Below are 17,017 nucleotides of genomic sequence, written 5' to 3' on the forward strand. Positions count from 1 at the left end.
CTGGATATCCACTTGTGAAAAGCAAAAACAGAGATGTAGTTTCTGCTGGCATCTGGAAAGCAAACATCCCAGATATAATTGGACACATGAGCATACCCAGAACCCAAGAAATCAGCATGACTAATGACAGGGAAGGGAACTTTAAAAATTCTATGACCTCTTATCAAGTGCAAAAGGGTCTAAGCAAGGGAAACACAATACCCAAAACATGCACTTCATCCAATGAAATCAGATTATATAAGTCTTTATTAACCAGAGGTCAAGAATCTAGACTTTTGGGAAGGAATAAAGTATGTTTTACATGTGTCTTCAGTGTTACTACAATAAAAATTCACTGTTGTAAGATAAATAATAAAAAGAAGGTACTGTCCATTAAACAACTATTACGTTCCAAACATTTTATACACATAATGTCATTTTGATTTATTCATTCAACAAATATTTATTAAGCATCTAATACATTGTTATAAGATTGATAGCCAGGGGCTATCACAGTGAAGAAGATGACATCTTTCTCTTCAGGAAGCTTGTATCTCAGTGAAAGAGAGACCAAGTCAAGTAATAAATAGGCAATACAACTTCAGATACATATAAGTACCATGAAGAAAAATAAAGCGGGTAAGGATTAAAGAGTGACTAAGAAGATAAGCCACTGTGTGCAGACGTGATCAGGGAAGGCCATGTGATGTAGTGCACTGGAGCTTATAATTTAAAAGAGATGAGAGGGTAAGTTAAATAAAATTGCAAGGGCCAATGGCAGGAGCAGATGATCAGGCCTTAAGGCTAAGGCAGGAATGAGACTGACCTGTTTAAGAAAGAGCAAAGAGACCTCTGTGGTTGAAGCTAATTGAGACAGGGAGGAGAGAGGCAGGGATATAGCTCTAGAGAGCTAGAAATCCCAGCAGGAACTGTTGATTAGGTCATTCTCCCAATAATCTGGTGAGTGAGGCTCTTGATCTTAGATTCTAAAATGTGATTATAAAAAGTGGGGAGGGGTGCCTGGGTGACCCAGTGGGTTGAGCATCTGACTCTTGTTTTTGGTTCAGGTCATGATCTCAGGGTCATGAGATCCAGCCTGGCGTCGGGCTCCTGCTCAGAGGGGAGGCTGCTTGAGATTCTCTCTTCTTCTCCCTCTGCCCCTCCCACTTGTGTGCTCTCTCTCTCTCTCAAATACATAAATACATCTTTAAAAAAAAAATGTGAGAAGCTAGGAAGCTGTTCCAAAGTTACTGTTTTAGTACATAAAACTTTGAATAAGACAGTGTATATAAAACATAGAATATAGTATTATAGTGTGTAAAATTATATTATATAATATATAACTATGTAATTAGTCTAATTTTATGATTATGCTATTTATAGTATAAATATAGTATAGTATACATATGATTATAGTATATGTAATTATAAAATTAGTTTAATTATATATAGTTATATATTATATAACATAATTATATATACTATAATACTACATTATACTAATTATATGATATAAATTATGTATTATATACTATAATTATATAATATGTATTTAGTATATATAATAGAATATAAATATATCATATCATATAAATGTATGATACTATGTAATATAATTACATTATCTATAATTACAGATATATAATTATACTATATATAGATCGATAGACTATCAGAATGCAGATCTTAAAATTGCACATCCAGCACTCAATTCCCTATACTATATTACCTAAATTATATACCAAGTCAGTTGGAAGTCTGAATTACAGACCATTTATAACAAATCTTGCTTTACAACTTTAAAATTTATATTTACGCAATACGATTCCATTTAATACATACTATGGAAACAAAGCATGTATCCAGAAATGTTTCTCTCTCTTTTTTTTTTTAAGATTTACTTATTTATTTTAGATAGACAGAGTGGGAAAGGGGAAAAGGGAAAGAATCTTTTAAGCATACTCCATGCTGAGTGTGAAGCCCAATGAGGGCTCAATCCCCAGACCCTGAGATCACCACCTGAGCCTAAATCAAGCGTGGGATGCTTAGCTGACTGAGCCACTCAGGCGCCCCCAGAAGTGCTTCCGAGGGTGGGAAAGGCTTCAGAGAGGCTTGCAGCCAAGGAATTTGAGTATTTCAGGGGCATATGGAGGCACTTCTGAAGTCAAGGCAACTGCAGGCGCTGAGCTGGGAGCACTAACAGGGAGATAGGGCCCAGGGGGCGTGGGTTGAAGAGGCTGATTAAAATGAGCCTTAAAACAGAAAACATTGCAATCCTGATAAAAATATCAGCTTCTTTTTCCTGGAGTGAGTTAGTTTGCTTAATTGGTTGTTTTGATAACTTCCATGTGGAAAAATAAATAAGCAAGAGTATGGAGTAAAACTGTAAAAAGAAAAAAAAAGTGGAGGTACCTCTACCAGATATTAAGGCATAATGGAGACCACCTTTAATTAAAATACTGTGGTAATGATACATGAGTAGACAGATAGTTCACATGGAGCAAAATAGTAAGTTCGTAAGCACACCCATGTTGCCAGTGAAAGTATAGGGTATGAGAAAGATGGCACTTCAAATCAGTGGGTACTTTAGCTTCTTAGGGCTGCCATAAAAATGTACCACAAACTATGTGACTCAGAACTATAGAAACGTGTTGTCTCACAGCTCTGGAGGCCAAAGTTTTGAAATCGAGGCATAGGCAAGGCCATGCTTCCTCCTAAGGCTCCAGGAAAATGGCCTCACTCCCAGTGTCTGGAAGCCTCAGTTGTTTGCTGGCATTAGGTGGCCATTTCTCTTTGTGTCTCTCTTTGTGTCTTCCCTGTGTGTGTCCATCTCTGTGTCCAGATTCCCCTTTTATAGAGACATCAGTCACATTGTATAGATATGGTCACATTCTGAAGTCCCAAGGTTATGATTTCAACCTCTCTTTCTAGGAGGACACAATTCAACTTATAACAATAGGGAAAAAGGATACTGTGGGAAACAGCTATTACAAAAATGACCAAATCACACCCATACTTCACATTGTATACCAGGATAAAATCTAAACAAATCAGAGATTTAAATATAAAGACTGGACTCAATAACATCTCTAGTAGGAAATATGAGTAAATACTTTTAAAAAGTGAGAGGCTTACTTTTTTAACTAGAAGTCAAAATCCAAAATAATAAAATGCCATAGCAATACATTTAACTATAGAAAAGTATTTTTAGAAACATTTTGATTGGCAAATATTCCCCCACTAAAATGAAAGTAAAATGAAAAGGACAAACTACAAGAGATATTTTCGAATTCTATCAAAAAAAAATAATAATAACGCTTCCAAAAAAAGTAAGGAAGATCTTAAAAACTGAACGGAAAAACACCTCCAAAAAAGTCTGAGAATAAGCGAAATATAGAAAGTATATTTTACACATACAAAAATAAGATCAACTTCACTTAAAATAATGGAATTGAATATTATAGCTACACTGAAATAGTATTTCTCCCTTATCAGTCTGCCAAATCCAAAAGTTTCACAGCATACTTCATTGAGAACCCTATGGGAAAAGAGGTGCTTCCCCACACTGCTTATGGAAACATGATGATTCCACATGTATGGAGGAATTTGGCCATATTAGGACAGTAAACACACATTACTCTTTGACCAAGAAAAATCATTTCCAAAGTATAACTCAAAAATAAAAAATGACTTATGCACAAAATGACTTAGGCATACAACTATGCCTGTTGAGATATTATTTATACTGGCAGATTCCTATCAATAGTGATTGCTTGAACAGACCATGATATACTCACAAGAAGGAACACCAATAGCCCATTTTTTAAAAAAGAAAGAAGAATGGTAAAGATCTCTCTACAATGATATAAAGTGAGCTCCGTGAAATTTGTTCAGTGGGATAAATAAGGTCTAGAACATGATACATACTGTGATTCTTTTGTGTAATAAGTGGGAAGAAATGTGCATTTGCTGTTTTATGCAAAGAGAAAGATAGTAAAGATAACCTCAAAACTAATAAAAAGGTTATCATAGGGGAGGTAAAAAAACATGGGGGAGTCAGCTATTTTTGGAAGAGAAGTGAGATTTATCTAAATATTGTCTCTATTTCTTATACACTTGTGTTTCCATACTCAAAAATGAAATTACATTTAAAAAGCAATCGCTAAGATTTGCAAACAAACTGAAATAAATGTACCTGTGTACCAACTTGATGACATAATCATAGAGATGTGAATTAAAGTGACATTAAATATCGCTTCTCAGCCTTTTGGCTAAGATCAAGTGTAGTATCTGTTCTTATCAGTTTAATAAAGTGACATTAAAATACAATATTTTGACTATTCATCCTCAGTAGCCATCCTCAAGTGACCATAAAAACTGAAGTCTTAAAGTACACTTAGTAATCTAATTTTTTGTAGAAATGTTGATACTATTATTTTCATTATTTTATTTATATTGTAGAAAAATGCAAATAAGTAATTCATTAATGTTACTAGGAATCAAGCTTTTTACAGTAGGAGAAAAGAAATTTCATATATATATTGTCCAGACTATATTTCTAGAAAGTCTTATTCTCTGGAAAATCACCAAACCACGTATCAAAGATGTTTGTGTACATGATTTAATTTACTAATGAATCACTGAAGCACAAGTAATATCCACAAATATAGAAATTAAAAAACATCATGGTCTTTATACCACAAAGAATAACTCTTAATGTATGCAAATTTTTAAAAACATCCTTTAAGAGACTAAAAGATCCTAGGATGGCATGCAGGATGTGACAAAATAATCTAATCATCTAATTATATTACAAATGTACAAAACAGCTCACTGAAAGGGGAAAAGTTGCTAATCTAAGTAACTTTGGAAATGAACAGTCTATAAATATAAAGGCAAAAGAAATTATACATAAGCACTATACTCTAACACGGTTTCCCCTGGGGTGTGGGGTCACAGTTCTGATACTGCTATATATTTAGATTGTAATAGAACAATTAAATAAATGGATGGCCGATGGTGGGAGCCAGGTTTCTCACTGTTGGAGTGAGAGGTTGTGGGTAAGTGAGTGGAAAAGACTAGAATGATCTGTTAGATCCAAGACATCAGGATGAATTTATGTTTAGCTTAATATAGATACAGATGGTTACACACAGAAACATTTATAGATATGCATATAAACACAGGTTAATATATACAAACATACATTTCCTCATTCTGTCAGCTGAGCATACCTAGAAGCAACAGTATCCCAGTAGCAAGGAGTATATCTAGAATCCAGATCTTGGTTTTTAATGCTATGCTCCAATAACTGGAATCAGAATTCTTTGGAGAAATTTTTGATTCTAAAGTTAGGACAGGAAATATACAAGATGGGACTGGGGCATATGGTAGTGACAGAAATTAAACACACACACACACCAAGTGATTGATAATGGGGACATGTGAAAGGGACCCAGGAACCCACTAAAAGAACTTCCAGCAGACAAAGATGGAACAATTTTAGCAACAAAATAATTTTTAATTATAACTTAAAGTATAAAATAAATATCCATGATTCCAAGCTGTTATAAATGAATGATAAATAAATGGGGAAGAAGAGACAAATCTCCCTTGCACAAGTATTCCAAAACAATGTATGTGGTTATCTATTCTCTGGGCTGTGGAGCAAAACTTCCATCTCCTTAAGTGTGAGCTGCCCATGTGAACTGGCTTTGAAAGAGGACAGACAGTAAGGAAAAGGGACAGGGAAGCAGGGGAGAGTAAATCTGACAAACATTCCATTAGCCAGGTGACCGAGGTCAACAGCAGTTATCATTTATCTATCATGTTGATATAACGTGATATCCTATCCTTGATAGGATATATTGAAAATACCTCTGTGATCCTATGATCTTTACTCAAAATTCATAAGGCCAGTCTAATCATGAGAAAAGTACTGGGAAAAATTGAGGCACATATTTAAAATACTTGACTAGTACCCTTCCAAACTATCAAAGTCATCGAAAATGAGGACAATCTGAGAAAGGGTCATAGCCAAGAGAAGCCTAAGGAAATGTGACTTCTCCTACATTTTTTTACTCTTTTTATAGAGGGCGAGAGAGCGCGAGAGGAAGAGTGGGTGAGCTGGGGCTGAGGGAGAGGGAGAGAGAGACTCTCAAGCAGGCTCCACCCCCAGCACAGGGCCTGAGGCAGGGCTCCATCTCATGACTCTGAGATCATGACCTGAGCCAAAACCAAGAGTCCGATGCTCAACTGACTGAGCCACCCAGGTGTTCCAGGAGTCATGACTTTAAACATAATGTGGTAGGTGTCCTGAATGGGATCTTGAAACAGAAAAAGAACAGAGATAAAAACTAAGGCAACTGAGATAAAGTACTGACTTCCATTAATAATAATGTATGAATATCAATTCACTAATTATTGCAGATGTACCACATTCATGTAAGATGTTAATAATATGTGAACTTTTTGTACTATTATCCCAGTTTTTCTGTAAACCTAAAACTGTTATAAAATGAAAATTTTATTTTAAAAAATGACACAGTTACATAGGGGTACATTATTTTAAAACTAGAAGAAACCTAGAGCTATTTCAATATAACCCTACCCTCTTGTTTCCCATGAAGGTAAATTGATGCCAAAAGAGAATAAATGACATGCGTGACCTCATATGGCATCAAAACTTGCTTCGAGTTGTAACCATTTCATTTTATCCTGAATGTTAATACAAGCTCACAGTGACTTGAACCCAAAAACCACCTTTAGAGTTTGTTTGAAATCACTCAGGGACCAGAAATTCTTTCCAAAAGGTTAACAAAAATTAGTCAAATTGTTAAAAGACTTGTCCAAAATTCTTGTACCTACCAAGATAACACTTACCTACAGAATTAATAGCAATGTTTTCAGGGGATTTCTCCAAAGGGAAGACAAAAGACCTCAGACAGTGGTGCAATGCCTCAGTTGAATTCTTAGGTTTTTAATCTGGCCTAGAGCCTTAAAACCTAAAGTTTTCAGGTCACAGAAATAAGCAGGTTTGGGAAAACTAATTGCACCCATCAATCTTAGAAGAGGCTAAAATCTAATGTAGGAAGTCATTTAGTTGACTTACAGGTAATGAGACATATAAGTGTCTCATAAACCATGATGCCAGTGTTAACATGGTCAGCCCACATTTAGTACTCAGACCAACATGAGAAACCATTTTATAACCCAAGGGTGCTCAGGCAGCCCAGAACCAGAGCACGGAAGTTTAAGTTGGCCAATTGAATAGGTAATGGATTTAAGCTCCTCTATCCTGTGGAGATGATTTTGCCACAGGAAACTACTTCATTAGGGCAATATTATCATCTCTGCCTCCTTGGTTTGTCTCTCCCAGGGTTGTCAATCTGATGCACACTCAAATTATCTGGGGGACTCTGAAAAAATGATGGTGCTGGAGCCCCACCCCAGGGGTAGGTAGGCCTCAAGTCCCATCACCCTGGCGCTTGTAAATAGCTCCACGGATTCATCTAATATAAAGCCATAGTTGCAAATCACTGATCTACATCCTCTATTCCTCCTGCCTAGCCTCCACACACCACTTTTGAAAGCCAAATTATTTTGTTCTGGGACTTCTATTTCAAAGAATTATAAAAGCTAAAATGATAATGGGAATTTTCTATTTTAACGGGCAAATGCTACCAGTTTAACCACACACGCACTCACACACACACACACACACACACACACACACACTATGCTGGTGAATTGTAATGTTCAATTCAAATGAAATATATCTTTATTTATATACACTTTTATGTTATCCTACAGAAGAAAAGGAATTTTATTTCTGAGACATTTCTTTCAGTTAGAGATTATCTCGCTCCATCTTCTCCTGGATCTACTCAAAGGGCAGCCTGCATCATCGTTGTCGTATGCAACAGAGGGGGTAGGAAGTGGGCTTGATATTTATTAGTTTGTAAAGTGTTACATTATTATTTCATGAAGTGTTGTTCCTGGGTTTCTATGGTTCTAAATGGCCAATTGTCTATGATGTGCCTTTGCTCAAATTCCCAGTGCTAGAAATGGGACTTGGAAGTGTCAAGAGACATTGAATATGACTCATGGGCTTGTCCCTTCCCCTCTTCCTCCTGCTCAACTTACAGTGTGTGAAAAACTCACCAGATTTTCCCTCTAGCAAAGAGAGAACAAGAACACAGACTAGAATAAAAACGTGGTCCAAACAGGTTTTTTCCCCTTGTTATACTTCTTATTGATGATTCCTGATTCAATATGAGAATATAGAAGCATTATATTTGAAAGTTACATTTTTAATTTTGTAAATAATTATAAAATGTTCTTTCTTAAAATAAAAATTAAACTTGACAAAGGAATTCAAAATTTCCAACTAATATTAGAAGAGAGGCATGGAAGGGGAATCTGAGATTTTATAATAAAAACATAAAAAGGCAGGGGTTAGTGCTACTAATGTGACAGCATTCTAATATTCCTAGGCCCAAGAACTTGTCCCATTAAGTGATTGTGTACTTTTCTTGGCTATCCACTACTTGTATGGTTTAATACTCAACGGGTAACTGAATCACCCCATTTCTAAATATTGGTGTCATTTTGGCCACCAGCCACATTTATACTATAAATACATTTACTTTCACCTTTCACTTCTTCAAGGCCTTGGCTAAGAATACATGCACATGTGACTGCTTTTATATATCTGGCTTCATCAAACACATCTGCCATCCTTCAATACATCTGCCTACTAACTATTTGACTCAATTATATGTAACATTTTTCCTCAAACCGATTTCCATGAGGCCCATTCTAAAACGTTTCAGAAATAAGATGTGGAGTCTGTTTTTGCTCTACCATCTTGCTTTCGTTTTGCTTCATTATAATCCCTCGGTTTAATTTTTTTTTAAGATTTTATTTATTTATTTGACAGAGAGAGACACAGCGAGAGAGGGAACACAAGCAGGGGGAGTGGGAGAGGGAGAAGCAGGCTTCCCACTGAGCAGGGAACCGGATGTGGGGCTCCATCCCAGGACCCTGGGATCATGACCTGAGCCAAAGGCAGACGCTTAATGACTGAGCCACCCAGGTGCCCCTCCCTTGGTTTAATTTTTATCCCATGAGTAGTGGCCTGGAAGGTGTGGTTCCCCCTTTCTCAGAATTCAGTGGGAGTAACTTTCATTCCAGAGCGGACACCAGGAATTTAGCTCCGAAGTTCCAAGAGGCTAAGCCTTAGCTGTATTTCAGGACTGGAGGAAAGTCAAGAAAGGGAGCCTGCAGTATTCTTGTTCCTACCTTCCTCTGTTTGTGCAGCACCATCTTTCAGAAGCTAGGGAAACATAAAAGGAAAATAACCAAGATACCCTCTAATTATCTGTACATTTAAAAGATAAAGGAAAAGGGCAAATTTCGGCCTCGACTTGTTCTAGTTGACAACAATTAAGGGATTTTTGCAATACCTAGACTCAACCCAATCACACCTGGCACCACTCACTTTTCCTAGAAATTTCACTCCACTTCACAATTTAGAGAAAGAAAGTCAGAGCCAGCAAGCTGCATATTCATAGGAATTTACAGTGGATTTGTAATGCATGCCTGTATCCATTTGTCTTTATCTGATTGTTCTCCCCTTCAGTCTCCCTCACACACACCTCCTCCTACCTCACACTGCCCGGCTCCCATTAGGTTGATTTATTTGAAAGCAGTAGCAAGACTCTCCAAAAACCTAGCTAGGGGCACCTGGGTGGCTCAGTCAGTTAAGCATCGACTCTTGATTTCAGCTCAGGTCATGATCTCAAGGTCATGAGATTGAGCCCCATGTGGGGTTCCACACCCAACATGGAGATTCTCTCTCTACCTCTCCCTCTGCCCCTTCCTTCCCCACACCCTGCTCATGCATCCTTGCTCTCACTCTCTCTCAACCTCTCTCTTCCCAAAAAAACAAAACAAAACAAAACAAAAATCAAAAACCAAAAAACAACCTAGCTAAAATAACTAAAGAAAGTTGAATGATTTGGGGGCTTGCAAACAAAAGAGAATTTAAAAAGTCATTGATTGCTTTGACCAAGTCTTCAGAGGCAGTCTCTAGAAGAATACCCATGGTGGTTCCAACAAAGTTATCCACTGCAGCAGCTAAGAGTAATTCACATTATATGATGCCTCCCCACCTTTATCTCTCCCAATTCTCTGTGTAATATCTTACATTTCAAGGTTTTATAGGAGCTAAGCATGCCTCAAATACTACTGCACTCACACCTGTTGTCAGTCATTTTAACAACAGTTCAGTCCAGTTGAGCACTCTCTATATGCCCAGTATACCTAGTGGTACTGGAGTATAAAAATGAAATTAGGCACAGGCTCTGCCCTCTAGGTACTTATCATCCAATAGAGGAAGGCATCCATATAAATATGCAAATCGATGTGTAAGTACTAATGGAAGATGTATGCATATGTATTTAGTAACTCCGAAGGAGCTCTTAGATATATCTAAAATTTCAGAAAAGGAGAGGAAATGACATGCAGATGAGAGTTAGGGGAATAGACACGGGAAACCTTTTACAGAGGGGTACAATGAATCAAGTATGAAACAGAGTGGTAAACATGGTTAACTTCAAGTAGTTAAGCAGTATATAAATATCAAGGGTAAGGCATTGAGGGCAAGGATCAAAGTATAGCAGTGGGTTGAAGATGGTTCAAAGAAGCTTCAGAAGACTAAGAAATTTAGACTCATTCTGTAGATGATAAGGAGTCAGTTAAAGGACTTAAAGCTTAAAATGACTTAATAATTTTCTGACTTGAAGGTCTAAAGGAAAGGGGATGCCATTCATTGGTCAAGAGAACACATCATGAGAGACACAGACTGAGGAACAAGGATGGCATGGTGAGTTTGGTTCTCAACGTGCTGAGTTGGAGAAGGCTGTGGAACACTCAACTTGAGTATTTTCAGTAAGCTGTCAGGCCTGTAAGTCTCAAGGTATACGCTAAAGGTGACAATGGAGATTTAGCAGTGATTGGCATTTGGACAGTCATAAAACTACAAAAGTAGATTATACTGATTAATGGAAGCATGTGGAAGGAAGGAAGGTACTGAGCCAGAAATGGAACCTTGAAGAACATTATCCTTTGAGGCGATCACAGGATCCCAGAAAGGATTGGATCAGGACAGTTGTTCCTTTTGAAAAATGCCCACTAGAATTACTTGTGTCACATTCTCAAAATACACATGTTCAGGTCCTACTAATAGATTCTCAGATCTGACTCAACACCTCTTATCAGGGGCCTGGACATGTGTAGTTTGAAAAAGTTTCATATTGATTCTGATTTGTGCTTCTAGTTTGACACTGAAGTAGAGAGTTTCAAAACGTATAGGTGGGAATGACAGACAGGGCCTGTAAAGGATCCATGATGTTGATGAGATGGAGGTCACTGGTGACTTCTTGAATGAATCAATGGAAGGAAAGGAAAAGAAACTAGATTACACTCAAATACTGTATTAGTTATCTATTGTTACATAAAAAAATACTACAAATTCAGCAGCTCAAAAACACACATGTATTATCTCATAGTTTCTGTGGGAGTTGGTGAACAGCTAAGTCTTATGCTTAGGGTCTCATTTTCAAGCTCGCTCAGGTTGTTCTCAGAATTTGCTTCTTTGAAGTTGTAAGACTGAGGGCCCCAGCCTCCTGCTGGTTGGAGGCTGGAGGCTGGAGGCTGCCTTCAACATCCAGAGGTTGCCTGTGGTTTCTTGCCATGAAGGCTTCCCCAACATGGACACTTACTTCATCAAACCAGCATGAGGAGTCTCACGAATGAGTCTCCTAGCAAAACAAAATCCTATATAATAGAATATAATCACAAAAGTGGCATCTGTCATCTTTGCTATCTTCTACTAGGTAGAAACAAGTCATATGTCCTGCTCACACTCAAGGGGAGGAGGTTCTACAAAGACATGCTCACCAGGAGGTGGAAATCACAGGGCACTTTTGGAATCTTCCTGCTACAAACTCCTTACCTTAAACATATTCTGTGCCTAGGTCTTCATTTTTAAAGGTGATTGAGTGAAGACATGTAGAGGTTAATGCATTGAAATAAAGGTTTAATATTACTCACAGTTCCCCTAGAAATAAGAGGCATGACTTGCCACACAAGGCCACAGGAGAAACACCAGGTTTAAGCCAGGAAGCAGAAGCAGGAACAAGAGACAGGTTTAGACTAGAGTCTTTACTGGGAGTTTCCACAGGAAAGACAAGACAGGACAAAGTAAACTATTTAGGATTGGTTAGTTTAAATAATTTCAGCTGGCTTTGGGCTATAGCAGTAGTCTCTAGTTGCCTGGCACCTGTTCTGTATTGGGAGAGGTCATAGAGAAGACCCAACTGCTGGTTGGCCCTCCTACAGGAGACTCCTCACCACCTCCTTTGTCCTTAGATTTACATTCTGTTTGCCTTCCCTGCTCCCAGAGGCTCCCCCAAGGACATAACCTTGAGATAGTTTTGTGGTGTTGAGACACTCTGGATGGTGTAAGTGACTAACCCCGGTTAAGGCCTCTATATAAACTTTTAAGATTTGGCTGATGAGTAGGGATACTAATCTTAGTCCAGCCAAGAAAAGCCTTCTCTGTAAATTAAACCTGCCTTGCCCTTTACACCTGCCACCTACCAATCTGGAATATTGCCTCTTTCTTCAGTCTCTCCCTGCCTTTCACTCACGGGGGCCAATTTCATATTACACCAGGGAAGCTTCTGAAGAGTTTTTGAACCAACACCTTGGGATGATTCAAGCAAAGGAATATTGCTTTCTGGGGTGTATGGGCTGATGGAGAAGGCATGCCTCTAGATTGGGTAGTTTACATGTCAAAGACAGGCTCCAAGCTAGATCCTTTGTTCTTTCTAAGAACTGGCTAGCCCCAGGAGGGGCAGTTTCTTCCCAGACAGAAAGGCATTTTAAGATGTCAAAACATAATAATATACACAAAATTAAAATATTATTAATATAAAATATCTGTATGTTTTCTGTACTATATTTGTTGCCAGGATAGAAGTAGAGGGAAGATCAAATAAAGAAAAGAAACAGAAAAGTAAACAGAAATAAAAGTATGTGAATATACCCTCAAGAAGCCCATTTATAAATAGGTCATATTACCCCTTACCCAAGCTTAAAAACAGCATCTTGGATTTCTCTTTGACTCCAGGACTAAATGAGGCCAGAAAGAAAAAGATCAGAAAGACCTGCATTTAGTACAGAAAAGAAAAGCAACCAGTATGATAGTGATATTTGTGACGAAATAGAATTCATGACTGCAAATGAGCAACATCTTCCTATTCCATAGACATCTTTGGGTTCTTCGTGCCAATGCACGCAATGGTCTTTTGCCTATTGGCCTTTCTAAAATAAGAGACATAAAATCTAATGCACTATCTCAAATCTCCCTAGAGGGAAGATATTCTCTGATCTTTCTCTTTCTCATCTTTGCTTCTCCCAATTTCCTCCTCTCTCCCTTCTCTCTCTCTCAAACACACACACACACACACACACACACACACACACACACACTCATATTCCTTCTCTCCTAAGATCACACACTCTGGAATCAAATAAATCTGGTTCAATCATTGACTCAGCCATTTTTTCTATTTAATTTCTTGGAAGTAGGGATGCAAATTATAATTATCTCAGATGGTTATTTTGAAATTTTAATACGATAATATGAGTAATGCACAAAGCACAATAACTAAGCACAAGGAATCTATTGTGATGGTATCAATGACAATGATGATTTTGACAATGGTTATAATGGTAATGATATTAGGGAATATAGATATGATGGTGGTAATTTCTATGCATAGACTTGTGGAGCAGCTGCCAATAAATTAACTATTTCAGCAAAAAGGGAAGCATTATCAACATTGGCACATGATGTCCTAACCCTTACCCCAACCCTGATGAAAGAGAGTTTCAGGACACATGATGACTGGCAAAATCAATAACTCACAGTTTGAGGCACTTAGATGTTGCCCAATGAAAGGAGTCAAATAAGGTTCAGAGTGGATTCAAACAAGGTTTGTTAGTTTTTCGTTCTTGTTTATGTTTTAAAGGAACATCAATTGATAGATTAGTCAGGAACATTTACTGGCCACACACAGAAGGGAGTCTCAAAGGTAGTGAAAGATGATGCCTGGAATGCTCCATATTTAGGCATATTCAATCTAACTCTCTGGGGGCGCTGGGCTGCTCTAAAATCACACAAATGATGGAGATTACTAATGTGACCATATTATCAATTCCAAAGGAGTGCTAGAAAGGCAAGTCTGATTTGGAGGCATGAACAAAAGAGATTACTGGTGTGACCACAGGAATGAGAGAAGCCCGGAAGGACTCATGTAGAAAGACTAAATGAACCATTGAAATGATATTTTTGAAAGCTTTAATGGAGTGAAACAAAGCTTATAGTGCAATTTTAAGTGGAAAAAAAGCAGTATTCAAAATTGTACATACAATAAATAATTTGAAAAATACAAAATCTAGCTTATCTCTATATTACCGTCTCATCCCTACCACAAATCCCTAAGATGACAGGAAAAAGAATTATGATGTTAATAATGGTCACTGATATTTGGATGGCAAATTACTTAAGGCAATTGGCTTTTTCCTTGTCATTTTTTATTTTTCCAAAAAATTCACAATGTGTTGAATTAACTATACAATTGATAAAAATAATAAGAAAATTCTGTTTCCTTGGCCTGTACTTCACCTAGCTGACTCCTACTTAATCTCCCTGCTCATTTACTCTTACTTTATCAAGGAGGAAGAGAACCACAGTCGCAGCAATGTAGGTTAGGAGCCCTGTCATTATCCCCAGGGCACCTGGGTTCACCCGTGCCTCTTATCATATGCACTGTAATTAATTTTCTGTTTCTCCTCTAGATGGTAAGCTCTGAGAATGGGGACCATGTGTAACTTTATCACTGCTACATCCCAGTGCTTATAATACCTGTCCCATAGTAAGGATAGAAAAAATAAAGAACTGATGCAAAAATTGTACCTAAAAAAAGAGAGGATTGTGTCTAAGATACTGTGAAAATTCAGGAGCATCAGGGGGCATGAGGGAGGTATTACTTTAGTGGTGAGTAATACCAGAAGGGCCTCCCAAGCAAAGGGGTGTCTCTGAAGAAGAACCCAGGGGAACCAAGGCAAGGAAGAGAATCTTCTGCCGAAACAGTTATAGCCAGCTGAGGGCAAAAGGATGTGGGGTGCTCATAGTATGACCACTGAAGTTCAGTAATAAAGTCTTCAGTGTATATAAGGGGCTGAAAGGACACTGTCCATGCTTTGGAGGAGAGAATTGGCTGGGAAGACTGAACGGAGATTTTGTCCCTAGGACTAGACAAAATTATTAGTGGCAAGACCAGGGCCATTCCCTGTGCTCTAAAAAGGAAACAGAGGCTCCTGGTTTGGGGATCTTGAAACTGCCACATCATCCTCCATCTGCAGCCTCTTCAGGAGGCCTGACAGAAGCTCCCGCTCTTCTCCCCCCAGGTAAACTGGGAGAGGAGGGGGGAAGGTGAGGGGGACATGAGCTAATAGTCAATACAGGGACAAGCAAACGCCAACTCTCCCTGCAGGCACACCGCCAGGAGCCTCTTGCCCCCCTGCTGTTTTTGAAGGGACGGTAGCTTTGTTTGTATTCTTTTGAAAAAAAAAAAAAATTTGCAAGTGAAACTTGTTATCCTGGTTAACCCACTAGCTAAGTAAATAGAGCCAAAGCTGACAAAATATCTCTTTATGACTGAACTCAAAGCCAGTTATTGTCAGCTTCCTGTTTTAAAAGCTGCTTTGGTTTCTGGACCCATAAGAGTTGTTGAGTTAAACCTGCTTTAAGAATCTGAGTGTCTATGGTGGGGAATGTTATTATTGAAAAAGACTATAGGAAACAGGCTGATGTCTTGGGTCTTCTGCTAGGCTCTGCTGTCATGAGAGAATTATTACAAATCCAATGCACCACTTCAGAAAGATTTTAATTACAAAGAAATTGGAGCATTAGTGGGCTATCTCCAGAACACTTCGAGTAGCTTAAACTGGTCAAAGTCTATGTCTTTCTCAAAAAAGTTCTTGAAGAACAGCCAGAGTAATAACAATAACAAAAAAAAGAAAGAAAGAAAGAAAGAAGAAAGAAAAAAAGAAAGAAAGAAAGAAAGAAAGAAAGAAAGAAAGAAAGAAAGAAAAAGAAAAAGAAAAAATTCCTGTGTCTAAAGATGCTGTGAAAATTCAGGAGCATCAGATAATCAAAGATCCTGCAATGTACTGCAGTCTTCTGCTTCAAATTGGAAAATGCTATTTGATCTCTCTGAGTCCACTCATTTGTGACTACTATGAGAATTAATTCTCAGATCATATTGGAGCCTAAAATGTGTTTATGACATGAAAACACTTTTAAGGCTTTGAATTGATATGGCATGGCCTTTGGTGTTTTTATAAGAACCTTCTGTGTGAGGTATTATGTTACAGCAGGCACACTTTTAATTTTAGTTTGATATAGAAAATGCTTTCTTCATAACTTTTATGGACCTGAAGAAAAGTATTTGCTGATACTTACAATGCAGAATGGTTGTCGGTGTGTGTATTATTCAGCATTCTGGATTGAAAGCAATGGAAACTGATTCTGGGTAAATATAATAGAAGGAAATTTACTGGAAAGATAAGAAGGAAGTCACAGAACTGATGGGAGGCTGGAGAACTAGGCTTACAAAGGAACAGGCATCAAAGAAGCTCCAAGGTATTAGGAGGAAGCACAGCAGTCATTTCATAGCAGAAAATTTCTAGTCAGCTAGAAATTAAATGATCTCTACCTAACATTATGTTCAAGAGCCACTAGGTCAAGATTCAAAGCCTCAGGGAATGAGTAGCATAGAGGAGGAGAAGAAACAGAAAGGCAGCTATACCTCACACCCAGAGTATACACAATGAGGAACTGCCCCAAAAGGACAACAGGGTGCTTTTGTAAGGAACAATCGAATGTGGTCAGCCCAAAGAT

General features: G+C 37.9%; 1 pseudogene; it reads left to right on the top strand.

The window, feature by feature from the left end:
* Positions 1 to 4,230: 4,230 nt before the first annotated feature.
* LOC112836167 (U2 spliceosomal RNA) lies at positions 4,231 to 4,329 on the top strand (annotated as a pseudogene).
* The last annotated feature ends 12,688 nt before the right edge of the window (positions 4,330 to 17,017 follow it).

The sequence above is a fragment of the Callorhinus ursinus genome, unplaced genomic scaffold (assembly GCF_003265705.2).
Source record: "Callorhinus ursinus isolate GAN/ISIS: 27379988/994484 unplaced genomic scaffold, GSC_fseal_2.0 scaffold4, whole genome shotgun sequence".
NCBI lineage: Eukaryota > Metazoa > Chordata > Mammalia > Carnivora > Otariidae > Callorhinus > Callorhinus ursinus.